The 26,791-nt window shown below is 37.7% G+C and overlaps 1 pseudogene; it reads right to left on the bottom strand.

The window, feature by feature from the left end:
• Positions 1 to 12,442: 12,442 nt before the first annotated feature.
• Positions 12,443 to 12,967, bottom strand: LOC114208377 (large ribosomal subunit protein eL20 pseudogene; annotated as a pseudogene).
• Positions 12,968 to 26,791: the final 13,824 nt, after the last annotated feature.

The following is a 26,791-nucleotide window of genomic DNA, read 5'->3' as shown; positions in this document are numbered from 1 at the left end:
AATGGTTTATGCTAAATGAAAATAGCCAGATTCAAAACGCTACACACTATATGATTCCATTTAATGACATTCTGGAAAAAGCACAGCTTATAGGGACAGAAAACATCAGTGGCTTCCAAGGACTGGAGTTGGAAGGAATGGTTACTACAAAAGGTGGATTGTATGTGTATGTGTGTATGTGTGTTCGTGTGTGTGTGTGTGTGTGTGTGTGTGTGTGTGTGTGTGTGTTGGAACTGTTCCATATTTTGATATAGTGCTCTTTACACAACTGCATGCATTTGCCAAAAATGCAGAATTGAGTGAAAAAATGATACTTTTTCTCTATGCAAATTATATCCTAACAAACAATGGAAAAAATATTCCAGTTATTACACAAGAGACAATTAGGAAATTTCCTCTATTTCTACCTTCTTTCTTCACTGTCCTCCCAATTTGTATATAAGGTGTTATTATTGCTAAATTATTATCAGTTAGGTACTATTTACATTAATTCTGCTAGTATTCTCCAAATTTGTTTTTAATACTAGTTCTTCATTTAAATATATTCAATTTCACTATTCATTTGCTATATAGTACTTCCAGTTATAGAATTTCTTGGTTGGTTGAAATGTGAACTCCAGTAATTTTCTCAAGAACAGGTTACAAAAACAGTATTACCTGATGTCTTTCATACTAAAAACTGTAGCGTTGTACTATTTCTGATGTCTGTCCTTTGTTAGTATGTGTTGCCATTTCCTGCCATTTTTCTTACAGTATCTTTGTATCAATTTTTGCCAGTTACCATTTGTCTTTTACTAATTCTTACTGAATGATTTGAATTTTCCTAGACTGGTTATTTGGAGTTCATTCTTGTGGAAGAAAAGGAGGCAGGGTAGCCTTCCAGGGTTTGTAACCCAGAGGTTCTCTTCTCTGCTGTCCAGAGATAGACAGCTACTAACAAATATGGCTCTACTGTATGATTCCTGATGTCTCTCTTTCTTCAATCCAAACCAATTCTAGGAGGATTTTTGTTACAAACTCTGCTCACACTAGTTTCTTTTCTTTTTATTTCAAGCAAGGAACATGGCTAGAAGTTCAGATGAGTCCTTAACCTTGAGAAGCAGAGTTTTACTAGTACATTCTGAAATCTTCCACCACTGTTCCCTTTTGCTATTTTCTAATCTTCTTTATTTCTAATATTCCCACATGCATTTAGTTTGTTAGATGCTTTTAGGAAACTTATGTGCTTTTAGAAGTCAGTAGATTGTGTATTTCCTAGGTTCTCTGAAAATGAATGTTACATAGTTTCACTGTTGTTTGTGTATAATTCCCAGGAGGAAAGCTGATTTACAATCATACTAGTCATACAGTTTTAGTCTAGTGAAGTTGATATACATTTTCGGATGTGGAAGGCCAAACCTCTAAGATGCTTTGGTTCCATTGTACCATTATTAACAGTCCCATATCCCCTCAAGACATCATCCACTCTTCAAATTTGATCACAAGAAAAACTATGAATATTAAACAACAGCTTTTAGTTGAAGCAAAACTAAAACAATCTAAAGCAGGAAATTTCTTTTTGAGATTTTCTGTTATAATGTCTTGGAGGAAAACATTTTCTCTTCTTTTCTTTCCGTCATTGCTTTCTTCTTTCAATCAAAAATTAGGTTTGCAGAAATATTTTTCTTACCTCCAATTTCTTGGATTATCAATATGCTCTTTTTCTAGTCTATGGATTATTTATCTATTGCTGGTTTTCCCTTCTCTAAGTTAGAATGCTTAATGCAGTTCTAGCAGGAAAATGCTTACCTTTCTCTCAACCTTCTGGTCTCCTTAGAGGATTTGGTACAACATTGGGAAATGTGATTGGCAATATCTATTCTCAGGGACCTGCCTCTCTTTTTTTTTTTTTTTTTTCCTGCCTCTCTTTTGAAACAAACAATGGGTTAGGCAGTCCTCTGAAGTGTACAGGCACTGCTCCAGGCTATTATTTGGAATAATCTGCTCTGGCGCAAGAACACTCACACAAGGTGTTGAATGTCTTAAAATATGCGGTGCTACATGAGTGCCTACAGCACCTCAGGGTAAAAACTGAGCCCAGTATAAGAATGAATGATGGAGCCTTTGTGTTTTTCTCAATGTTCAGGCAGGTGTGTTGGCATTTACACATGCCTATGTGATGTAGCATTCAGACGGAGATAAAACTCTTTGATGATTATACATTTCTACTGTACAAAGAATTCATCACCTTGCTAAGACAGTTTGCTTCTAATTGTTATGTTGTTTCTTCCTTTTTCACATTATCTTGTTTTATGGGAGAGGTGATTTTTACAAAGCTACAATTGCTTTACATTTAATTTTGCAAATATGCAACCAAATCAAAGGAAACTGCAGCGTGCTCTCAGGTTTAAAGTGAAAATACACATTGGTGCCTAAAGAAGAAAACCGACAAGATTCACTTTGGAGGAGAATCCAATGTCAATGTATTCTTGGACTGAGTAATTTTCATAACTAGATTATATTATTAAATTGAAGGAGTTTGCAAGATTTTCTGATGAAAAATATGATTAAATATGCATGTGGGAAGTTGGGGGGAGTTGGTGCATGAAGTGGAGGAAGAAGTAAATATGTATGCAGGAAAGAGGTAAGATAATCACACTCAAATGAAACATGAAAAGAAACAAGGAAGTCCTTTTATACTAAAGACCATACTTTCAGCAAATTGCAACTTATCAATGCAGACATAAATTCAGCAAAACTGACTGCACATTTATAACATAAAAGACTGAAACTGATGTTGGAGTGTATCAGAAAGAAAGAAAGAAAGAAAGAAAGAAAGAAAGAAAGAAAGAGAGAGAGAAAGAGAGAGAGAGAGAGAGAGAGAGAGAAAAGAAAGAAAGGAAGGAAGGAAGGAAGAAAGAAAGAAAGGTAGATAGATATTGTTCCATCCTTGAGGAAATGCCAAACTAATGAATGAGAATTACATAAATAACCAAACATATACAAGTGGGAACAATGTTTTTAAGGAACAAAAGTGAAAGGATGCTTTATTTGTGTCATTAGTATCACAGAATGTTTCTAGAATGTGAGATTTGACTGGAGTATTTAAAAGATCTGACCTGCCTACTTTTTAATTCCTACTTTTAGCTATTTCTCCCCAGACACTTTCCACTCCAGCTCTTCTGGACTTGTTTCTGTGTCTATGTTCCCTCTTACTTCAGAGGTTATTTTACACAAGGTAGGTCATCTGCTTAGTGGAATATTACTTCTCTACTCTTTTACCTTACACCACAGTCTTTGTGAGGATGATTTAGTTTATACATATTTAAAATAGTATTTAGATTCAGACCAGTATTTGGCATACAGGAATAACTCAATGTTCCCTATTATTACTAACAATATTAAAATCAGTGTTCAATTTATTTCAGTGTCATAGTCATATTTACTCTCAATGGATATATGTATCCAAATTCCTAAGAAGAGGTAAGGGAGAGGGCAATGCTAGGGGCAGCTGGATTGATAGGCAGGAGGCAAATTTTAAAAAGAAACTTATAAAGCAGGTATAAACAAGAAAATCATAGTCGTTAAGGGCTGTAGCTTAGATTCCCTGTAATAGGTTTTAAAGGCATAGTTATATCACACTACTGGGCTATGATTGATATTTATTTTAGAAATTCAAATTACGTTAAACTCTGGTCCAGGAGGCCAGATTATGGATAGTCCAATTAAGAAATGCTTTCTTCCCAGTGATAAAAATAAAAGCAGTTTAGCAATAAAGAATATTAATTTCAATTACCTGGGAACTTGTCCTTATGTGTCTTTCTTCATTCCCCCCAAACAGAAAATATATTGCTATCTTTATTAACTAGCTTATTGCCTAATGTAAAGCTAGAACAGTTGTAGCTCAAATACACAGAAGTTTCAACTGAAGAGACTGAATTAAAAAGACCTTGATCTGCTATTTAAATTTTTCAAGCTTTGAAGTATACATATGCCATGAGAAGAAATTAATGTGAAACGTTGATAACATGGATTTGAAATATTAAAAATAATAATGAAATAATAGTAAATGATTTTTCATAATTTCTTAGAGCATAGGGATGAACAGGTTATCACACAACTTATTTAAGTAGTCATGTTTTTACTATGCCTCAGTAAATAGGAAATGTAAAAAAATATGTCAGAAAAATAGCTTATGCTTGATTATGGTACTTAACTAATTTTGTTTTTATTTTATTTATTTATTTTTGTATGAACAATTCAGTTAATTTATAAAACTTTGGGAAGGAGATAAGGTTGCATTTGAAATGCAAAGGTGTTATTTTTTAAAGGCAGAGCACTAAATTATCACATTGCCCTGCCAATAGTTTGGCCAGCAGAGTATTCAACAATTTATTTTCACAAACATTTAAAATTAACACAGTATTTGTTTACTTCATTAGCAAATGTTTAAGTCCTTAGGATTAGCAGATCCTGTGCTAGGTGCTGAGGATTCAGGATTGATAGAACACTATCTACTTTCAGTATACTTAAAATGCAGTGGCACTAAAAACTATGACATAATGAAATCAGGATGGAAGTAGCTGGAGACAGAAACAAAGAGACAGAGAGAGGGAGGGGGAGAGAGAGAGGTTTAGGAATACAGAGGAAGGAGCTGTTAATTCAGCCTCAGGTCGGGAAAAGCTCTACTTAAAGTTGAAATTTGCACAAATCCTTTGGCAGGATTTTGCCAAATTAGGTACAGAAGTGTAATTTGGGCACAGAAAACAACAGGAGAAAAAACATGGAGGCAATAAAAGAATAGATTTTTGTGTGCTCCAATATAATTCCTAGGCAAATAAACAGCCCAGTGTGACTAAAATGTGTACTGGCTGGGGTAGAAAGAAGGAAGAGGTTTAAGCACAGATTTTAAGGACATTGGACGACTTAATGAGTCTGTGGCAAACAGACTCTAAGACTGCCTTCTGGTATCCATGCCCTTGTGAAATCCCTTCCCCTTGAGTGTAAACAGGGCCTAGGACTTGCATCTAACCAATAGGATTTGACAACGGTGATGGGATGCATATGATTATGTTACATAAGATTGTAATGTCCATCTTTTCAGAAAATTCCCTTGCTGGCTTTGAGGACACAAGTGGTCATGTTGAGAACTGAGGCAGCCCCTAGCCAGTAATCAACCAGGAACTGAGAATGACATCTGGCCAACAGCCAACAGGAACTGAATGATACCAACAGCCAGGTGAGCCTGGAAATAGAGCTTTCCCCATTCAAGGTTCAAACCTTGAGAGAGCAGCCTCAGCCCACCCCTTGACTGCAGCCTATGAGACAACGTTGAATCAAGGACACAGCTAATGCGTCTCAGAAACAGTTACATAATAAATGTGTGTTGTTTTAAGGCAGTAAGTTTGTGGCAACACAGTTAGGCAGCTATGGATAAGTAACACAGTGAAGAATTTGAAGCTTATCTTAAAAGTAATGGCAAGCCAACCTTTAAGGATTTCAAACAAGTGACTTGACAATTCTATTTTAGAAAAGAAAATCTAGGAAGCAGTGAGGAGAATAAAGAGGATGGGGAAAAACAATGGGTAAAACACAAGGTGGAGATTACTGCAACAGTCTGGGTGAGAGGTTAAGAAGTTATTATACATATATACATATATATTTAATTAATAGACTTTATTTTTTAGAGTGGTTTTAAGTTCACAGTAAAATTGAATGGAAACTATAGAGATTTCCCATAAATGTTCTACCTACACACATACATGCCACCCCCCACTATCACCATCCCCCACCAGAGTAATACATTTCTTACAACTGAGGACCCACATAATCATAATCACTCAGAATCCATAGTTATCATTAGGGTTCCCTCTTCGTGTTATACATTCCATGGGTTTGGGCAAATGTATAATGACATGTATCCGCCGTTACAGTTTGGAAGAGTGGCAGAATATGCCATCCCAAACTATGCCACGTTGACATGAGGATTATTTTAAGTTAAAGACACTTGAAAAACAGCAGATGTAAAGGAAAGATATTCTAATCTCCTTTTCTTCTTGAAAATAAGAGATTCAAATTCCCATGTGAAAGATGGCCTCCCTGTACTAGGAGAAAAGAAACCATCTTCGACAGGGTAATCAAAGCCAAAAGAATTCTGTAAAAACAAACCTTGTTAAAACAAGCCTTATCTCCCTTAGCTTTCCCATGTAGTTGAGTTACTATTCCATAATTGCCTCTCTTTATATAAGATGTATATAAAGGTAAAGTTCTGCCTCCCCTACTATAACATAAGAGTAGCTTTACTGCCCTAAAAATCCTCTGTGCTCCACCTATTCATCCCTCCCTCCCCTTTAACTCTTGACAACCACTGATGTTTTTGCTGTCTCCATAGTTTTGCCTTTTGCAGAATGTCATATAGTTGGTGGACATTCTTTTGAAAGATAAAAAAATATATATATATTTTCCGTTCTCTAAATTTCCCCAGACTGTGCTTTCCACTACAACTCTGCTCACACTGGTGACATAAAATCTACATGTCTCCTTGTCTCACCAGCCAGACTAGTACGACCATCATCCGTTGTCCCTTTTCTCATTTTAATTTTAGTATCTCGGAGCCCTGTCCTTTCCAAGGATCTCGCACTCGAGAAAATGAAAACCAGCACAATTAGTAATGGAACCCTCCTGTGAATGTAGAAGAAACAGCACTGGCAAGAACAGAAAACAAACTATGTTTCCAACGGGACACGCCCAAGATCACAAGGAAATTGCTTGAGTGACTGGGGCTCTCTCACTGATAACAGCCCAGGCTAGTTCGGCTCGTCCCACCTCCGGAACAGATGACCCGGGTGCCCAATTACTGACCAGCCCATCCTCTTGACAGAACCTCCAGAGCTGGTTGCATTTCCCAAATCCCTCGTTAAACCATCCAGCAAAATCCTAAACCCTCTTAAAACCCCTCGCTGCTCCACTCCTCTCAAGGAATTTCCCTCCCCTGTGTTTTCTCTTGCTGCTGCAAGTTAAGGGCCCTACCTGTTCTTCTATCTGGTGTCCGGTGCGTCCCTTGTGGTCTCTGGTCGGTGGACCCCAGCACCCCTGTGAAGTAGGGGCAGGCGTCGGAGGGCGAGGGGCGGGTGCTCGGAGGAGACCCGTGCTGCGCCTGCGCTCTCGAGCTCCTCCCCTGTGCCGCAGCCTTGCGTGCCCTGCGCCCTCAGGGTCCCCACCCTGCTGCCCTCCCTTGTTCCTTTCTGGTGGTTTCTTTTCCCGCCCTCGGAGGTCAACGGGAGTTCACCTTCTCCATCCCAAGGGCAGCTCTTCCTGGCAGGCTCCTGCGGCAGCACCTTTGAGGGCCTCGTGACTCCGTTTCTCCTGCCGTCCTCGGTTTCTCCTTCTCCGCGCGCAGCCCAGGCGTGGAGGAGTCTGTCGTGCATCAGGAAGGTGGAAGTAGCCTTGCAGTTTCACCGAATGGCCGCCTCTGATGGGTAAGCTGGACTGTTCAGTCCCAGCCTTTGGGCCGCCCTTTGTGATTTCTGCCAGGAGCCCTCTCTCTTTCCATCGAGTTCGGCCCCTTGGTGACGTCTTAATTAGCAGTTGAATTTGTACATGTGGGAAACTTAATTTGCCAGATTCAGCGTCGGCCCTTTGGAGATCCCTGGTCGTGGCAAATTAGGGGATATGACTGAGTATATCTTACTGGGCCCTAAACACTCTAGGATGGCTAAGAAGGATTTTTGAATATTCTGTTGGAGTGCTCATCTGACCAGCACATGGTAAACTTCGAGTTTTTATGACCTAACTCTGTGCTTAAGCCAGCTCGATTTTCACTCCTTTTTGTGCAGTCCAAAACACCACCTTATAAAAGTATAGCAGTGAATTTTGTATTAATTTTGTATTCCACCTGTGAGACTGTGAGTGTCTTGTCAGGAGGAACTAGCCTTGCTCATCTCTGGATAACTAGCCCTTAGTACAGAAGTCAGCACAGAATGGACTTTGTTGGGCTGTCGAGGAAGCTACTTTTCAAAAGCGCTTAAGATTGAATATCCAGCAAATTTACTAATAAGTGTGTTCCTTATACTAGGCAATTAAAATATTATTTCAGATTATACCTTCATAGAGGCTGAGATTTTCTAATTGGCTGAATTGCTAAAGGAGGGGGGCTGGCTATGATTTGACTGATTATATAATATCTTTAAAGATGTGTCCACTTTCCCAAAAAAGATAGTTCCTTGCAAAAGAAATTTAATTCTGTCTAGCAGATACAGATCCTAAATGATTGGTCTGGGACACGGGCAACAGTGTTAGATTCCTTTCTCTATATCTCTGGATTCTTTAATAACATCAGTAGTTTCAAGGAGTTGATCCTCCTAACTACCTTAGAACTCAAATGTGCATCATCAATAAATATTTGCTAAAGGAATGAATAGTATTGAATGATGGCTTTTCCCCCACCTTCACCTATTAAAATCTATATTTGGTGCACCCCAAAGCAATAAATTGTAAGACTGATGAAGTATTTTGTCAACATAATATAATGTTTGCCATGCTGTCATATCATAATATAATATGCTTCGGACAGACACTGTTGATTCTTGGTGTATATTAATTCATTTACTGCTCAGCAGTCCTGGAGGTGGGCACTACTCTTATCCTCATTTAAAGATGAGGAAGACTAAGGCACAGAAAGATTGAACAACTTTTTCCAGGTCAGATGGTTAAGTTTGGTAGTTTGGCTCCAGCATGCATACATATTACTATTACTCTGTAACCACTCTTCCTGTGCTATATATGAGATGTCTATGAAATAATGTAAAGATGTCCCCAGTTGTGAGACCTTAAGAGAAGACCTTACCTTAAATAAAGGAGGAAAGAAGTTGTACTGAATATTCTGAATGATTTGGAACATTTTTAGAACACAACTCATGTCTTACCTCAACGACATCTGTGATTGCACCTATTTTAGCTTACCTGTAAACAACGGTAATTTTTTTTCCTCATTATAAAGTCCTCAACTGTATAAATTGAGGATTTTTCTCCATCTTTGTAGGAAATCTGGATGAATAAAGCTGTAGACTTTTTCAAATAAGATACTTACCTTAGGTAGGAGCAATTTAAACTGTCCTTTGGAAGGTTTATAGCAATTTAAATGAAGTGCTCTCTGGTATTATCCATGAAATCACTTTCTTTATACATTAGTGGACTTAATTTAGGGTTGTCATGACATTCATTGAAAAAAAATAAAATCGAACCTATCCTTAGTTGTGAAAACGACATCAGTAAGAAACCAAAGCCACTGCCAAAAAAATAACCTTCTACTAAACATGTAAACCACTCCTTCAAAGAGTATCTGTATCCTTGTTTTTTCATGAAATTGTAAGTTTCATAACTTCTGGGAGGAATTCAGTAGTCAACCATTCTACATAGCATTAGTATGCTAGGACATCAAAGGGAAAATGGATAAATATCGGGCTTTATTTCCAACCGGAAAATTATTGTGCACAACTATTCATAGTTCAAACATTTTCAAAAGCAATATTTAATATTTAAAGAAAAATGCTAGTCAAGGTACTGCAGGTTTTCTCATGCATTATTTACCTTTAGGAAACATGAAGAACTAGATTATCAAAAATATGAAAATGGAAAAAGACTCCCTACCTCAAAAAAGGTTTTGTTTTGATAATGTCCTAGTAGATGATAAGATGCTGAAATGCAGAGAATAATGTTTCAAAATAAGTCTTCATTATAATCTAAACAAATGGAGTTTCATGTAAGTCTTATGCCTCAGCATAGTTAAATATAGTCTTGGCACTTAAACTCAGCATTGAGGTCAGAATCTAACTTACAAAATGTAGCCTTGCATTGTGAGGTGGCAAATTATGGCCATTTTCTGAGGTAATTCAAAGCAATGGAACCACTTTCTCTTTTGTTTTTCAGGAAAGTACTAAACAGCAAATGAAGTCTATGTTTCATATGGGTCAATGATAGAACTGCAAATGAACCCAGGGCTCAGAATGAATTCTAGAAGGAACATTGTTTATATTACTCACAATGATTATAAAACCCAATTTTTACTGTTGAAACACTTTTGCATTGTAAGTCTGCAAAATGGTATTTACTAAACCCAATTGGCAATAGAGTCTTAAAATGGAGTCAAAAGCTATACAAACAATTGCATAAAGTAAGAAGATAGGTAATTTATGTTCCTAAGCATCTCATTTATATAACTTACCCATCATACTCCAGATCCACCACTTCTGCTTTGCTTGAGATTATAATCTTTTTAACTCACCATTTTTGCTCCCTGCATTTTCATTAACACGTCATTAACTCTGGAATCTAACTTGAAATCCATCTTTGTTCTTCCCTCCCAAACTCATAAAGGCTATAGTAAACCTGGGCCATTCTCTTTGTCTCTGCCTCTCTCTTTCTGTTTCTCAAAAGAAACACTTAAAGCTGCTGTTTCTGGAATTAGCATCAAACACTTTCTCTCTCCTCCCCTGTCAGGGACCTACATGATAGGACATCCTATGAAAATATGCTGTGAATGTTTTATGAGTGTGCTTTTACTTAACCAGGAAGTCTGGAAGGAGGAGAATGACCTAACCTGCCACATTTTCTTTATGGGAACATCTTCCTTGTGATCTATGGCTTCATGAAGTAGGCATAGAGTTTCAAAGTTGCCCTTGAATCCTGGGTCAAGAAATGCCACCAACATATATTCTTTCCTGTCGCACATTTCAATGAACTTGTAGTTTCCCAAGCCAATGTCATTACTTTAAATTTGATTTGTGAGCATTCCACAAGAAGGTACATATGCCCATATGATAAACAGAAGAACCTGACTTCGATTTTCATTATTATATTTGAATTCCTGAGTGAACGCTTCAAATGGCCCATGTTGATCTGTATCTTCTTTCTTCCATTCCTCCCTCTCTCCCTCCTTTCCTCCCTTCCTTCTTTCCTTTCTCGTTTTCATTATTTCTTTCAGATGATGAAGAAAAGAAGAAAAATGACTAGAGAAGCTAGTTAGAAATGATCCTGAAACTTTGATATAAAAACAAAAACAAAAACAAATGCTCCCCCTCCAAACACCCATTTTTCTCTTGAGAACCTCTGGGGAACTAGTTAAAACGGTTGCTAGGCAGCCTGTTCTTCATCTCACGATGGGTTAGAACTATATTCATGTTTACCGAGATACTCTGGCAAAATTCTAAAATGACTGGCCTTTTATTTTATAGCTCCAATTTAATTAATAGCTAATATTTTAGGCATATTTATAGTAATTGAATATATGGAAATATATTCTATGAGTTAGATATGCTTCTAGAATTCCATCACCTTTTTAGCAAGTTGTTTTTTATTTTTTTAATCTCCATATTTTACTGCCTTGGAGTTTTCTTGGAAATTGTATACACCAATCTGCTCACGAAATATCTGGTCTATTTTATCATTCTACAAAAAGAGCTATATTTTCCACCACTTCCTTTGAGAGACTGTACCTGAATCTATTAGCAATGAGATTGTCAAAGAAATTATATTAAGAGCTAGAAAGATAGATAAATGGTATACTATACATTCATGCACACACATACACATACATAATTGTGTGTGAGCACATACACTAATTTTTACAAAAATGCATGCACATATATGACTTGTTCTATTTATTTCTGGTTATAACTGCATTAACTGATAAAAATATCTTCTCTTTATAGTCTAGAGATCTATATATTTTTTTCTTTTTCCATTTGGGGGAGATATAAAGTACTTTTAAGATTTCTTCATTTATTTCTATGTTGTGTTATTTATTTTTATTGCTTTTCCCTTGAATATTTATTTTAGACATTCAGGTAAGTGAAATAGCCCACATACAGTCTCCATAAGAAATGGGGAGCCAAGGGAGTGATACAGATTGTTATCTAAGTCATGCTACTGAAGGAATATCATATTTCTGGCCTAGGTTCTTCTATATCGTTGCCATTGGTCTCCTTTTCCTTCGTGACTCATTGTGAATTCATCTGTAACACTCTGTCATCTATTAGTCTTTCAGTTCTTACTATGTTCCAAAGCTAGTGCATTGATTCAATCCCATATTCCCAGGCCAGGGTTTCTTAACCTGTAGTGAATGCACTGGCCCAATATATCTGCCCCAACTTTTTATTTCCTGGTCTTTTTTTCAGTTGTGCTTTGTTTTATTTATGTATTTATGTATTTATTTTATTTTCTGAGAATAGGGACCGTGTATTCCATCAGATTTTTAAAGGGACTCTAAAAATACTAAGAAAGTAAGAAATTCATCCAAGATAACAATTAAGATCTTTATAATAACCCTGAGTGGTGGTAGGCACACCTCCATTTTCTCCTGATGCTTGTTTCATTTTTATTTTATTTTAATCTAATTTAATTTTATATTTTTTGGTTTTCCCAAGGAGTTTATTTGGTCAGACCTGGGGACAGGGAGGCTCTACATCTAAAGGAAGGTGTTGGGTCTCTTGGTAGTGAAGTGTGGCTTGTGCTGGTGACACAGGACCCAGTGGGGCAGTGGGAACTTGATCTTGGAGTTGGAACTGCCTAACTGCCTGGGCAGCACTTTCTGGCTGCAGTCTCCTCCACCTTCATGATTTGGATCTAGTGGGCCCGGGTGTGTGGTGCTGGGCACCCATGTCTCGGGAGCGCTGGGTGACAGCGCCCCCAGTGGTCTAGTTCCGTTACTCCCAGTACGTGTTGTGGGTGCTGCTTTGGGGTCATAGAGCAGCCAGATGCCGAAGTTCTTCACCGCAAGGGGGATTTTTTGAACACCTATCCAAAGTAAACAATTTCCCCTGAAGACTTCCTCATCTTTTTCAGGTGAGACACAAGGTACCAGAAACAGGACTTGGTGACATGATTAGGTGCGAAGATTTGCACGTGACCCGGGGTGGAGTGTGGCACTTGGGGTGAGGGGCAGGCAGCACCCCACCACTTTGTACTCTCGCAGTGTCCCCAGGGCCTTCATGGCACCCTCTCTGCTCTTGCTGCCACCTAAGAAAGGTAGTTTTCATTTTAACTGAGCTTACTTAGTCTCTCCATTAATGCTAGTAAGAAAGATCTTGAAAATTCTGAATCCCTAGAGAACAAAGTACTTAATAAAAGGGGGTGGCCAGTGGATGTGGAGGGTCTTCTCAGCAGTCCTAACAAACTGTGTGACATTGGATGAGTCATTTAATCTTGATGTTCCTCAGTTACTTTGTCTTGAAATGATAATGCTAGTAGTTTCTTTACTTCCTTTGTAGGATTACTATGAGGGTAAAATCGAGTAACTGAAAAGCTAAAACATGTATATGCAATTCATGTATCTACAGATATAGATATAGATATGGATGTATATGAAACTTTTGAGCCCTGAGTGTAAATAAGGCAAGTATTTGTTTTGCACTGTAGCAGTTCATCAACAAATTTATTGGCCAACATTCTGATATTGAATATTCATATACAGTATAATAGTTCCATTTAATCTGAGGGGAGAATATTTAAGCCTTCCCAACACAGGACTTCCCTTTCTGTTCTTTTTTTTTTTTTAAAGATTTATTTATTTATTTGACAGAGAGAGACACAGCAAGAGAGGGAACACAAGCAGGGGGAGCGGGAGAGGGAGAAGCAGCTCCCTGCTGAGCAGGGAGCCTGATGGGGGCTCTATCCTAGGACCCTGGGATCATGACTCGAGCCAAAGGCATATGCTTAATGACTGAGCCACCCAGGTGCCCCTTCCCCTTTGTTCTTTAAGTATTTTCCTTGGTGTACGGGAGGCTATATGTTAGGGTAAAGAAAAATGTAGTCAGATGAATTTAAGCTTTTATCTCTCTTACCATTTACTAAATCTGGGTCCCTGGGAAGTTAGTAGGTCCTTCATGAATGACTATGTTCTTTATACCTTTGAAGAAACCAACTATAGATTTATTTTCCTAACATCAGTTTTGTGCTTTTATAAGTCCTTTGATTTTTTTTCCTACTACCAACTTCTGAAAGTCTAATTATAGCATTGTCCTGAATTTACTGATGTTTTATCACTTCTCTTGGATCATCTGTGAACGCCATCAAAATGTTATCAGCCTATTCCTCTAGCAGAGAGAAGTTCTTCAGGATCTGCTGAACCTTCTGAAGATGATTTTTTCCTTAGCTCTGTTTTATTAATACCTCAATTTTTAAATCACCCTTCTCAAAGCAAAGCAAAAGCACCCAATAAAGACTGTTTCTAAGCTCAAAGTGAAGAAAAGCTGGATCATCACAATTTTGGCCCTTTTTTCCTGTTTTCTCTTCTTGTTTAAGAAAGTTATTCTTTGGGTAAACTGTATCCATTTAAACACAAAATTTAATTTTAAAATTTATTTGTTTATAATAGCTTCTTAAGTGATCCTGAAACTGATATATTTTTGTAGAATTTTCAGAAATATCATTCATGTAAATGACTTCAGTTTATCTTGTAAAATGTATCTATGAAACAAACAAGAAATGATTTTAGCTAAGTTATCCTGGGAGTAAAGGTAAAATACAAAGATTTGTTAAATTTAAAAGTAAAGGAATTAAGAGGATAGCTAGCAGGTATGTTTTTGTTCTATCTTTTCTTTCTTTCCTTCCTTCCTGAATTATTTGGTTATAGTGTTATAACATTTGCAATTTACTTTCAGTGGATTCAGGATGAAAAGAGAGAAAAAATATGCAAATATGGCAAATGTTAACAATTGTCAACATTTACATTTATTGTACTACTCTCAGTTTTTCTGTAGGTTTGACAGTTTTAAAGATATAAATTAAAACATCTGTATGTATATGTAGCTCCTAAAATATATCAGGTACTTCCTTAGATACTGGGATAATTCAGTATTGAACAAAAAAATAAAAGTCCCTGACCCCTGGAGCTTATGATATTATGCAGGTAACAGGCATTAAGGCAATAGTTACACAATTCTTAAAATCAGTGTTGGTGAGATGAATGAGTCTGACGTTTATATAGGATCCTTCTCGATCCTTGCCTCTACTGGTCCTGTCTAGCATTGGAAACCTGTGGCTGGCTGATTGTTTAACTTCAGAGCCTTCATACAGGACCAAGCCATTGGCCTCAAACCAAGAAAAATAAACTGCCTTATCTGCGTTTTTATTTCATTTTCCTCCCATCGTTTGTGCCCCCCCTTCACCTTGCCGTCCATGGCATCTATAGCCTACTTCTTTATGTCACCAAAAATAATTTCAAACACTCCTAGGGACTTAAGTATAAGATGTAGGGAAACAATCTCTTGAACTCTGAACTCTGCCAAGTTCTAGATTCTGAACAGAAAATTCTCTTGGAGTCATATGATTAATGGAATATGAATGGACGCAATACGTATGGTTTCAGGGACACTTCTCTGACAGGAAGCTGCTTGCTTTCAACTTTCTCTTTCCAAAGACTGGATTGAGGGGGCGGTTGAGAGCCAGCTTTCACTATTCCAACAACCGTGTGCGTGACCTTGTAGAGTGGCCACCCCTCGGTCCTGGATCATACCCCTACTCCTGTACTATTGCTTAAAAAGAAAATAAAATTCTCTCTCGTTTGAACTGTCCTGGTTTTAGGTTTCTTTTCTTTCTTTATTTTTTAAGGTTGCTTTTTTTGGAGTCAGTTTGGCCTATATTCTAACTAGTGTACACCTTAACTAAAAATCCAGGAATCATAATTGGTTCTTCCTTCTTTGTGCCTCATCTTTTCTTTCCTCCTACAATAGTTCATGTCCTCCTTGACCCTTGCTCCAATGACTGAAGCAGTCACAAGTAGACTTGGTCTCTGAATCTCCCGACTCCCTCCTCTCTTCCTTACCCTGCATACTTTGACTAGCTTTGTCTTTCTAAAGCCCAGGCTGCATTTGTATTACTTGTTCTCCTCAAAGACATTCAGGTCCTTTCCCTGTTTGTGTTTTTTTTAAATAAACCTTTTATTTTTAAGATTTTATTTATTTATTCCAGAGAGAGAGAGTGAGAGTAACACAAGCAGGGGGAGCAGCAGAGGGAGAGGGAGAAGCAGGGAGCCTGATGCAGCACTGGATCCCAGGACCCTGAGATCATGACCTGAGCTGAAACAGAGGCTTAACCAAATGAGCCACCCAGGCGCCCCTTCCTGTTTGTGTTTTTAAGTGCTGCATATTTTGGCTTTACCTCCTTTGTCATGCCCAAGTGGTTTTGAGAGAGGACCACCTTTCCCAACTTCTTCACTTACTGAAATTCTAATAATCTCTGAAATTCTAATAAGACTGGCTTAAATTTCATCTATTATGTGAAAATCTTTCCTCAGTTCCTCAGATTCAATCACAATTCTTGTACTATTTATACAAAACTTTGCTTTTACCTCTTACAGAGTTTTATTTTTACAGAGTTTTATTCAGCCAAATATTATAATTTCTTTAATATATACCTATTTCTATCACTAGAATATAAACTCCATGAGACTATGCACCATATTTTATTTTTCTGTATCATTTTCTTTGCTATCACCCATAGAAACTTGCATATTTCTCCATACATCAGAGGTAACAAAAAATATTTATTGAGTTTACTGACTTAAGGAAGGTTAAACTCTCCAATTCCTTCCTGAATTAGAATGATCCTTGCTGGAAGCCAAGATACTAACAGAGAAAGCTTATAAAGAGAAAGGAAATAAGGGGGGGGGGGATTTTTTTACCCCTCCCCAAATTGGGTGTTTTAGTTTATTTACTTTAAGCAAGACATGATTTCCATTTTCTAAAGGAAAAATCTTGAATATATTATAAGAAAACGATAAGGCTTTCTGGACATCAAAGAATTCTTACAAAATAACTTTTGGATGAGTTAAGTGTAAAAGAATCAGAAACATACAAATTAAATTTTCCTTGAGAGGCACTGGGCTTAAAAATAAAGAAGAAACATATTTAAAAAAATATGGAGCTCAAAACTTTGAGAAAAGATTTTAGAAAACAAAATGCTAAAGTTTAATAATATGGTAAAATTGGACTATAATGGCACGTTATTTAAATTTTTACTCCCTACTAACTGCCCCCAAATATGGACCATTTCCTAAATGACAGGCTCTTTTAGAATCATGGTTTGACTTAACGGTCTCAATTATCTGTCCTCTCACTTTACCGTAAAATGCTAAGGAGAACTTTTATTTAACAAGGCCTTACAATGTGGTAAGTGTATTTCCAAAAATATCTCAATTAATCTGAACAACAATCCACATTTTCCAGATGTCAGTGTTTTTCTTGAGTCTCCAGTCCACCCTGTTGACGATATCTTATGTTGCTCTAGCAAGCCCTTGCATATATCGCAACCCCTACAGATTATGATAGGGGTAAAGGAACTTGTTTTCTACCCTGGAAGTCTCACCAGAACTTTGGGAAAGAGAAATAATATCAGCCTCATTACCTTCAAATAAATTTTACTAAATTGTGATTAGTTGGCCAATGTGTAATATTAAAAGTAGCAACCAGTTACAGAGCATGCTTTCTTATGTCAGGTGTTGTGCTAAGTATTTTAAATACCTAACCTAATTCTCACAACAGCCACATAGAGAAGTTAATGTTATTCCCAGTTTACAGATGGAGAGATGAAAACTCTGAAAGAGTAAACGAAAAGCTCCTAGCAACACAACTAGTGGAGGTAGGGATTTAATCCATATCTAATTCAACATCTTATACTCTTTACTACAATTTTATGTTGTTTTTATTTTGAAAACTGTAAGCCACTAATAATAAAAATGTGCCACAATAATGAGTTTCATGCATATCAAATTGAAATAGTATACAAAATTAAATTATCAAGAGAAATTATTTTCTCTTGGGAAACATTCCTGCAGGTCCATAATTTTGTAAGATTAAAGCCATATCAAACTATGGCTCAAAAATTCTTATAGATTTATATATTAGCGTTGTGATAAAATGAGCAGGAAATCTACCACTCTCATTGCTTCATTTTACTTCTTATCCTGACAAATGGAAGCCTTATCTATAGACAGGAAATCTCAGGCAATGTTTAGCTACTTTATCTTGGTTAATCCATGCGATGGAGTGAGATTTGTTAAGTAAGCAATAACACACGACATGATGCACATTACACTGTAATGAAGCCATGCTTGAGCTGTTTGGTGATGCATTAACATCCCGCTCCATCGGACGCTGTCATTCTTTAAAAGTACTCTGGAATTAGCCATTCGTGTCTTGATACCCTCCACCACTGAAAATAAAGAGGATCAGATGTAGGGTGAGAACATGGTTTTTTTATTCCCCACTTTATCAACTTTTAATACTTTGGCTTGGCAATATACTCATATAGGTCAAAAATCAAAATATTACAAAAAGATAGTGAGTAAAAGGTTTCACTCTCTCACCTGCCTTTCCCATCCATGATCCTTATCACCATAACCAGGTAATCATTTCTGCTAGCTTCTTCAGTTTATCCTTTAGAGATTTTCTGTGCACATGCAAACAAATACAAACACAAATTCTCATTTTCTCTTTCTTACATGAGTGGCAGCATACTATCCACACTGTCTTGCCTTTTGCTTTTTCACATAATTTTATGCCTTAGAGATCTTTACAGATATTCTGGCAGTTTCATAGTATTCCATTATTTAGATTCAGTCTACATCTATTTAACCAAAAGTTTCTACATGAGCTAGGAAAACATCTGTGTAAGGAGAAAGCGTATATGAAAGAATATAATGCCCACCAAACCTGCTTGCCTCTGTCTTCTATCCCATATGCAGTCAGGGGCCAGGTGCCTGATGATTAAATCTGGCTGAATAATGTATTAGAAGGGACATGTGTCATCTCCAGTCAGAGGCAGTGAAAAACTCACCTGTGGTCTTGATTCTCTCTCCCAATATCCAGTGAACAAGAAACTGAATGTCCCTGACATTACAGCTACAGAGATGTGGGCCTTTACCAGTTCACATGCCTGAGCCAATTGGGCTGGAAGCTCTCTACCACAGTGCAGTGGGCACGTGTTGTTTTGTATGATTTGGGGCTTATGTTGATATCGTATGGAACCATGCATCCCAAACTGGAGGCGTCTTTGATAATATTTAGTGGCCAAGTCCTTAGGTCTCTGTGTAGAAATTTTGAATGGACGTGCAGTTTTTTTCCTGGAGAGTCATTAGTAGTCATTAGGCTCCTAAAAGCAGTCCAGAAGCTGAAATAAATTTAACGTTATTAATCTGGCTAAACCTCTCATTTACAGACAATAACAATGAGTTCCAAAGAGATGGGGTTGTTGGGAGACTCTGGCTAGCTTGCAGATCTCCTTTCTTTCAGTTCTGTCCGTGCCTCATCATGGCCCACTCTGGGAGAGTTCAGTGGCAGTCTAGGATAGTCCAATGGCATTAAACCCACAGCCCCAAATGGAACTAGCTGGTGTTTCCTAACTTCGTCAACATATGTATCCTGTTAGTATCGATGTGTAGCTGCACAACCATTCTGTCTTATGTACCTGACTACATATAACAGGTTTGTAGTCTTCTTCATTTCGTCTGTTCAAATACTCAAGCCAAAAATTTAGGAAGTAGTCCTGATCTGTCACTTCAGCCAACTACCAAACCACCAAAAATGAATTTTGTCAGTCTTTCCTTCATCATACACACCCAAACTGATTGTTTAGCCCCATGCTTATCACTGCCGTCGTAATGCAGGTGCCTCTCTTGGACGATGCTGACAACTTCCTTCTGCTCTCCCTGCTTCCGTTCATGCCACCCTCTGGACTTTTGTGAGGAAAGCTAAATTTTCTTTTTAAAAAGTAAATCAGAACCTCTTAATGGCATCTTACTATATTGAGAAAAAAAATATTTTTAACTGTAGCCTATGCAGGGGAGGAAAACTTTTCCTTTCTTCCCTTTTAGGTTCTTTAGCTGGTCTAATAATTAAATTGACATAAGACAGGCTAACAGGAGAAAAACAAACTTAATTTCATACATATGGAAGCCCATAAAAATATGAGACTTAAAGAAGTGACCAAAGTATACCTTTTAGATAAAGAAACAATAACTTTTTGAAGAATTGACAGGACAAAGAAGTTGGACTTAGGTTAGCAAGTTAATGAAGAAGTAACAGGGTTTGTTTATACAGCCTTCTTGGCCCTGAACTCCCTATGTCTGGTGATAAGGATGCATTCTACCCTCCAGGTGGAAATTTCTTTCCTGCTTTCAGAGAGACAGAGGAGAGTCACAGTGTTCTTACACCGACTATTTCTTAAGTAACTTTAATTCAAAATAATCAATACGCCAAGGTGGCATATTTGGGGCAGCCTGCCCTGAACCCTGTCACTTATAAGGCTCTTCCCAATGGACCCTCAGCTGTATGACTGGTCTCATCTATTGTAAAATGCTTCATGGACACTTGAAGGGCTGAATATTACTTATTCTGATATCTGCTCAAAGGTCATCTCCAGGAAAGGCCCGCCCTGATCACTCGAAGAAAACACTCCTTGCCTCTTCCACTCTCTATGCATTCACTTTATAGACATTAACAGTTGATTTTAAAAATATGCTTATTTATTTATGGTCTGTCTTACTTCAAATACAGTGTAGGCACCATGAGGTCGAGGATCTTGTCTTTTTTGCTCAAAGCTGAATCACTGTACCCAGAACACCAGTTGGTGTCTATTAGTGCTTAATATTAATTAAATCAGTCAGTCTGTGTTCATTCTCCAACTCTTATCCCAGCTGTTGCTTAGGTGAGAATTCCCTTCATTTTTCTTCTGTCATCTGAGCACTGCGTATCTTTCAGAGATTTAGACTTCTGTGATTCAGCTACCTCCTGCCTCTCCTGTTCTATTTCTTTTTCTGACCCTTAACAACAGTGGCAGCTACAAAACAGACCTTTTGATCTTGATGGGGGAGAGAGTATCATGTGAGAAAACACTGCCCTAGGATTTTGAAGATTCACCCCGTATCTGCTTTTGATTCTACTACTGTTGGGATATGATCTTGGATAACTCATTTAACATCTCTGAATCTCAGTTTTGTAATCTGTGAAATGAAAATGATAAAAAGGCTTCCAATGATGATACGCTCCCTCAGAGCTGCCTCCCCACTGTGCCCAGTCTGTATTTCATTTAATACACACAAATTAAAGGACATAATTCATGTTTATGTATACCTGAAAACATAATGCTAATATGAAGGAACATCATCACCACCACCACCACCACCATCATCATCATCATCATCATCATCATTATTTGTTGTGTGAAGCTCTAGTTCACCTCCCTGATTGAATTTTCTGGGTGTTTCCTATCAGCACTAGTAATAGTGTCAATAAGGAAACCCAGGAATGAGCCCTTTAAGCTTTATGGCATTTGTTCCAAGAATATTATAAAGATATTATGAGGCCTCTTATAAAGTTAAAAACATTGCTTGTTCTATAACTTCATTTTATATAAAGTAGGGATCTCCTTTTTCTGCCATAGAAAATGTGGTGTCTTTTAGCAAGAATGGAATTACATGGAGCCAAAATTTGAAGTCTTTCATCAAATTTTCACCGATTGGTATTAGCAGATAACTTCCCTAATTGTAGAAACCTTGCCTGTCTTCCTTTAATTAATTGGCTACTGACTACAATGAAATGAGCTGCCATACACACACACACACACACACACACACACACACACACACTCTTTTTCACCTGAGCCAATTCTGTAATAACCCTCAACAGCATCATATCTATGTCTGTTATCTAAGTGTATGTATCATGCTTATACAACAGGCTGCAAAAGGACCTCTCCAAATGCATCTTGCACAGCTAAGCAGTGAAAACTCGCTAATGCACTCTGAATGACATACTGTGTAAGAGCAGTAAATTGTTTCCTTGGTGGTTTTGACAACATTGCCTCTGAACATAATTGAATGTCATTCGTTTATATGTTTGCAAATAAGGTCCCAGTGACATTACACCTGGGAATGTGTACACTTGGTTGTCTGTTTATGACAGAGGAGCCAGACATATGGCCTGTGGCCTCGGTTTGGCCCCAGAGCTGTTGCCAAGTCCTCCTACTGGTTTTCAGCCAGTCTGCCCCGTCACTGTGAATCAGCTCTGTCAGAAGCACTGCTTCCCATCAATAAATGAGCAGAAATGCAGCTTCCCCAACTGCCAACTCATGGGGCCTCCCGGCTCTGAGATGGCGAGAGTCCTTGATATGTGCAAGGGAATGTCACATGTTATGCAAATGAAAGAAAAATGGTGTGAGAAGGAGAAAGAGAAATGTTGCGATGAAACCTAAAACAGACAGATCTAGAAAAGAAAAAGAAAAAAAAAAAAAGAAAAGACCCCACAGCATGGAAGTTGGGAAGTGTGAATTTTAATACCTATTCTGCTCTAAGGCATTCCTGGGATAGTGGACAAATCTCTTGCACCCCGTTGGTCTTAATTTCCTCTTCCGTTAAGTAAGAGAGTTGGGCTAGTTTTTCAACTTTTTTTCCACCATGAAACATTTTATTTTGTCAGATCTCATATTTTAAAAGATTTTGTTTTAAACTATATTTATTAACTTTTCCCAACTCTTATTAAATAAATTTACAGCTGCCAATCAGAGTTTCTGACCAGCAGGATCATTGATGTATTGGGCTGGTATAATTTCAGAAAAAAAAAGTGTCATTGGACTCTCTATACATAGAAAGCCTTGGAGTACGGAAAATACCTTAGACCTATAAATAATGTTCCACGGATTTTTGCTCTTCTTGCAAACATATCTTTTTAGGTTTTCTTTCAATAAATATTCAGTAAACACTGTGTTAGGCACTGGCAATGTTAGGTACTGAATAACAAAAACTATTCTATTCTTTTTTTTAAGATTTTATTTTCTTTGTCAGAGAGAGAGAGAGAGCACAAGCAGGGGGAGCGGCAGGCAGAGGGAGAAGCAGGCTCCCTTGAGCAAGGAGTCCTATGTGGGACTAGATCCCAGGACCTTGGGATCGTGACCTGAGCCGAAGGCAGAAGCTTAACCAACTGAGCCACCCAGGTGTTCCACAAAAACTGTTCTTGATAAACTTCCCAAGTGGTAGAGAAACTAGCAAAGAAAAATCTAACTCAGCAAAAATAGAAAATATAATAATGGAGCTAATAATCAAATATAGGATCAAGAAAAGGGCTATCACTCAATATCTTCATTGAAAGAAAACAAAGAACAATGACAACAAAATCCTATTTGTAGAGACTCGCTTACCATGAGGGGCCATCTGTTCATATTGCTTTGCTAACGTGTGCTGCATGGAGCCAAAGCCCTGGGAGATGCTCTTTCAAAAATAGAGTCCCAAACTTAATTTTGCTTGACAAACACAATATTTTCTACCCCACTCTGAAAGATTTACAATGCATATTTGCATATTAAAGGCTCTAGGAAATCCCTAATGTAAAGAAACATATTAACTTGGTTTGATACAGATTTTTTTCAAATAGTTGACCAAGGAATAAAAAATAATGAACCATAGGCTAAGGCCCTCTAAATGTGGCTCTTTTTGTTAGTGTATGTTTATGTGATGGGAACACTTAAGATCTACCCTCATAGCAAATTTAAGTATATAATATAGTGTCATTAACTGTAGTCGCCATGCTGTACATTAGATCTCCTGAATTATTCATCTTATGTAGCTGAAACTTTGTACCCTTTGACCAACATTTCCCAATTTCCCTCTCCATCGTGCTTAAATATAGCTCTTGGGATAAACAAGATGAAATCAGAGCCATGTTTCTTGATCACATTATTTGGTGGCTCATGGCCAGCCTCCTCCTACAAGCCCTCAAGACCTACAAGACTGGTATTACTGAGCTATACTTTGGGAGTCTCCATTTAAGAAGAAAAAGCTCTAGGAAATGCACTGAAGTTTCTATAAAGATATTGTTAATGTTGCTGCTCACACATCACTTAGTAAAAATTCAGAAGAGAATCTTTTCTTCAGGTACTCTTTCCAGGAATTGCGTATATCTCCTAAATAGTTTTTAATCATGTTGACACCATGACTTAGCTGGTCATTGTTGGCAGAAAAGATCAGAGTAAAATTTATGACTTGTATTTATAGAGAGAATTTCATCTGCATATTTGGGTACTAATTTCACTCTTGATTTCATCTTGCTTTTCCTATATTATTTTTTCTTTCCCCTAATTTTCTGATTTTTTAAATTTATGAACACTATAAATTTTTTTAAAAGATTTCTTTATTTGGGGGGGTGAGGGAGAGGAAGAGACAGTCCCAAGCAGACTCTGCACTGAGCATAGAACCCTACACAGGGTTTGATCCCATCACCCCAAGATCACGACCTGAGCTGAAACCAAGAGTTGGAAACTTAACCGCCTGGGCTACCCAGGCACCCCTGAAAACTATAAATTTTATAAACATTGAAATTTAAGATAAGTATCAGTCTAAAAATTCAAAAAAATTAAAATTAATAAAAAATTCCACGTCACGCTTCTCTCTTTACCTTATCAAATTTCTATTCTGCCTAATTGTATTCATGGTTACAAACCACTTTGGTGTGTCTTTCTAGATCTATTTATAGATAGAAATATATAAATGTATAATTTTAATGTGTTACTGGGATTTTATCCTTTTATTTTATTTTTAAAATGTGTATGTCTGGGAATTTTTTTCCATGTCATCTTTTTTAATGACATTATATTCATATAATAAATAAACCCTCCTTTAACCAATCCACTGTTGATATTTTCCAGTTTTTTCCTATTCAAACAAAGATGCACCAAATGTCCATATCATATATTAGCAAAAAATACATTTTTTCAATTAAAAAGTATTTTTTAAAGATTTTATTTATTTATTTGAGAGAGCACTCATGAGAGAGAGCCGAGAGAGAGAGAGCGACAGAGAAAGAGAGAGAGCATGAGCTGGGGTGGGGAGGAGCAAAAGGGGAGGGGAGAAGGAGACTCCCCACTGAACGAGAAGCCTGATGCAGAGCTCAGTCCCAGAACCCTCGGATCATGACCTGAGCCAAAGGCAGACCCTTAACCGACTGAGCCACCCAGGTACTCCTCAATTAATAAGTATTTTTTTAAAGATTTTATTTATTTGACAGAAAGAGAGAGAGAGCACAAGAAGAGGCAGAGGGAGAAGCAGACTCCCACTGAGCAGGGAGCCTGATGCAGGGCTTGATCCCAGAACCCCAGGATCATGACTGAGGGGAAGGCAGATGCTTAACTGGCTGAGCCACCCAGGCACCCCTCAATTAAAAAGTATTAATTGATGGTCACTATCTGGCTAATAATTATTTTAGGGTTTTTGTTTCATTTTCATTTCTGTGTGTGTGTGTGTGTGTGTGTGTGTGTGTGTGATTCATTAGTGAGCAAGAAAGTCAAAGATCTTGCCCTTCTGCAGCTTAAAATTTAATGGTGGATACCCACAATTTAAAAATATAAATAGTAAAAAGTAAATTCTACAGTGTGTTACAAAGTGACCAGCTTATGGAAAAAAGCAAAAGCAGAGCAGGATAAGTAGCTTAGAAGTGTAAGGAGTAGGAGTGGATTACCATTCTAAATAAAATGATTACGGCAGAACTCATTGAAAAAGTGACACTTGGACTAAGACTTGAATGGGCTGGGGAAGTTAACCATTGGTAGATCACTTCTAGCATGGGAATAAAAAGTGGGAAAGCCCTAATAAGGGAAAGAAACGGATATGTGGAAGGAAGAGCAATAAACTTGTGGCTGGAGCAGAGCAGTGGATGAGGAGAGCAGTAGCAAGATGGTCAGAGAGTTTGTTGGGCAGAAAAAGATGTATATTATGTAAGATCTTGTAGGACAGATGAGGACTTGAGAGTTTACTTCAAGTGACATGGGGATCCAAGAAGGGTGTTAAAAGAGGAGGCACATGACCTGACTTCTGTTTAAAAGGTTTTCTCTGACTTGTATGTTGAGAATAGATCATACTGGGGACAAGGAACAGGTGGATGCCGGGAGACCAGAGAGGAGGCCATTACAGTAATTTAGGAAAAAGATAATGGAGCATAGCATAGACCAGAGTAATGGGAATGGAAGAGGAAAAATGTAGCCAGATTGGAGGACAGCGAATAGATTGTTTGTATGCTGATGACAGTGATCCAGTAGAGATGGGGGAAATGATGTTGCAAAAGAGAAGGGGCATTGCTGGGAAAGGTTTTTGGGTAAATAGGAGCTGCTGGAATCTAGAATATATGTGGAGGAATTGGCTTTAGATTGTGGTACAGAGAATTCTCCCCTGGCAACAAGATGAGAAGCAGAGAATGTGGGTTCATATATGGTAAGTGGATAGATGTGGGAATCTATGATCTCTCTTTTTTTAAAGATTTTATTTATTTATTTATTTAGCACAAGTTGGGGGAGGGACAGAGGGAGAGGGAGAGAGAATCCCAAGCTGACTCCAGGCTGAGCATGGATCCTGACTTGGGGCTGGATCCCACAACCCAGAGATCATGACCTGAGCCTTAATCAAGAGTCAGACGCTCAACTGACTGAACCACCTAGGCGCTCCTGATGTTCTCTTTATCATTTCAGTTTTCTTCATGAAATCGGATGTATAGTTATCAGCTGGGGGTAAAGACAGGGGAGGAGGTATTGTAAATATATAGAAGGAAGAGAAAATGTGAAATTGAAACAGGAGAGTGGAGGAATTAATTAATTGGAAATTGCATGGCTGCCTGACTAGCATTAAGAGATACCATTAGATTTGTGGTTATGATTTTAAATTGAGATGAGTAAGGATGGTTGTGTATTTTTCCTTATAAGTTTAGCTGCAGGGTTGTAGGCATAGAGAACAGTGATCTGGATTTAACCAAATTGTTGTCTTGCCAAACAAGTAAAAATA

The sequence above is a fragment of the Eumetopias jubatus genome, unplaced genomic scaffold, assembly GCF_037043125.1.
Source record: "Eumetopias jubatus isolate StellerSeaLion01/CBP00866 unplaced genomic scaffold, mEumJub1_p1.0 scaffold_4, whole genome shotgun sequence".
Classification (NCBI taxonomy): domain Eukaryota; kingdom Metazoa; phylum Chordata; class Mammalia; order Carnivora; family Otariidae; genus Eumetopias; species Eumetopias jubatus.
Note: the sequence above shows the minus strand (reverse complement) of the source record. Positions and strands in the feature narration are given on the sequence as shown.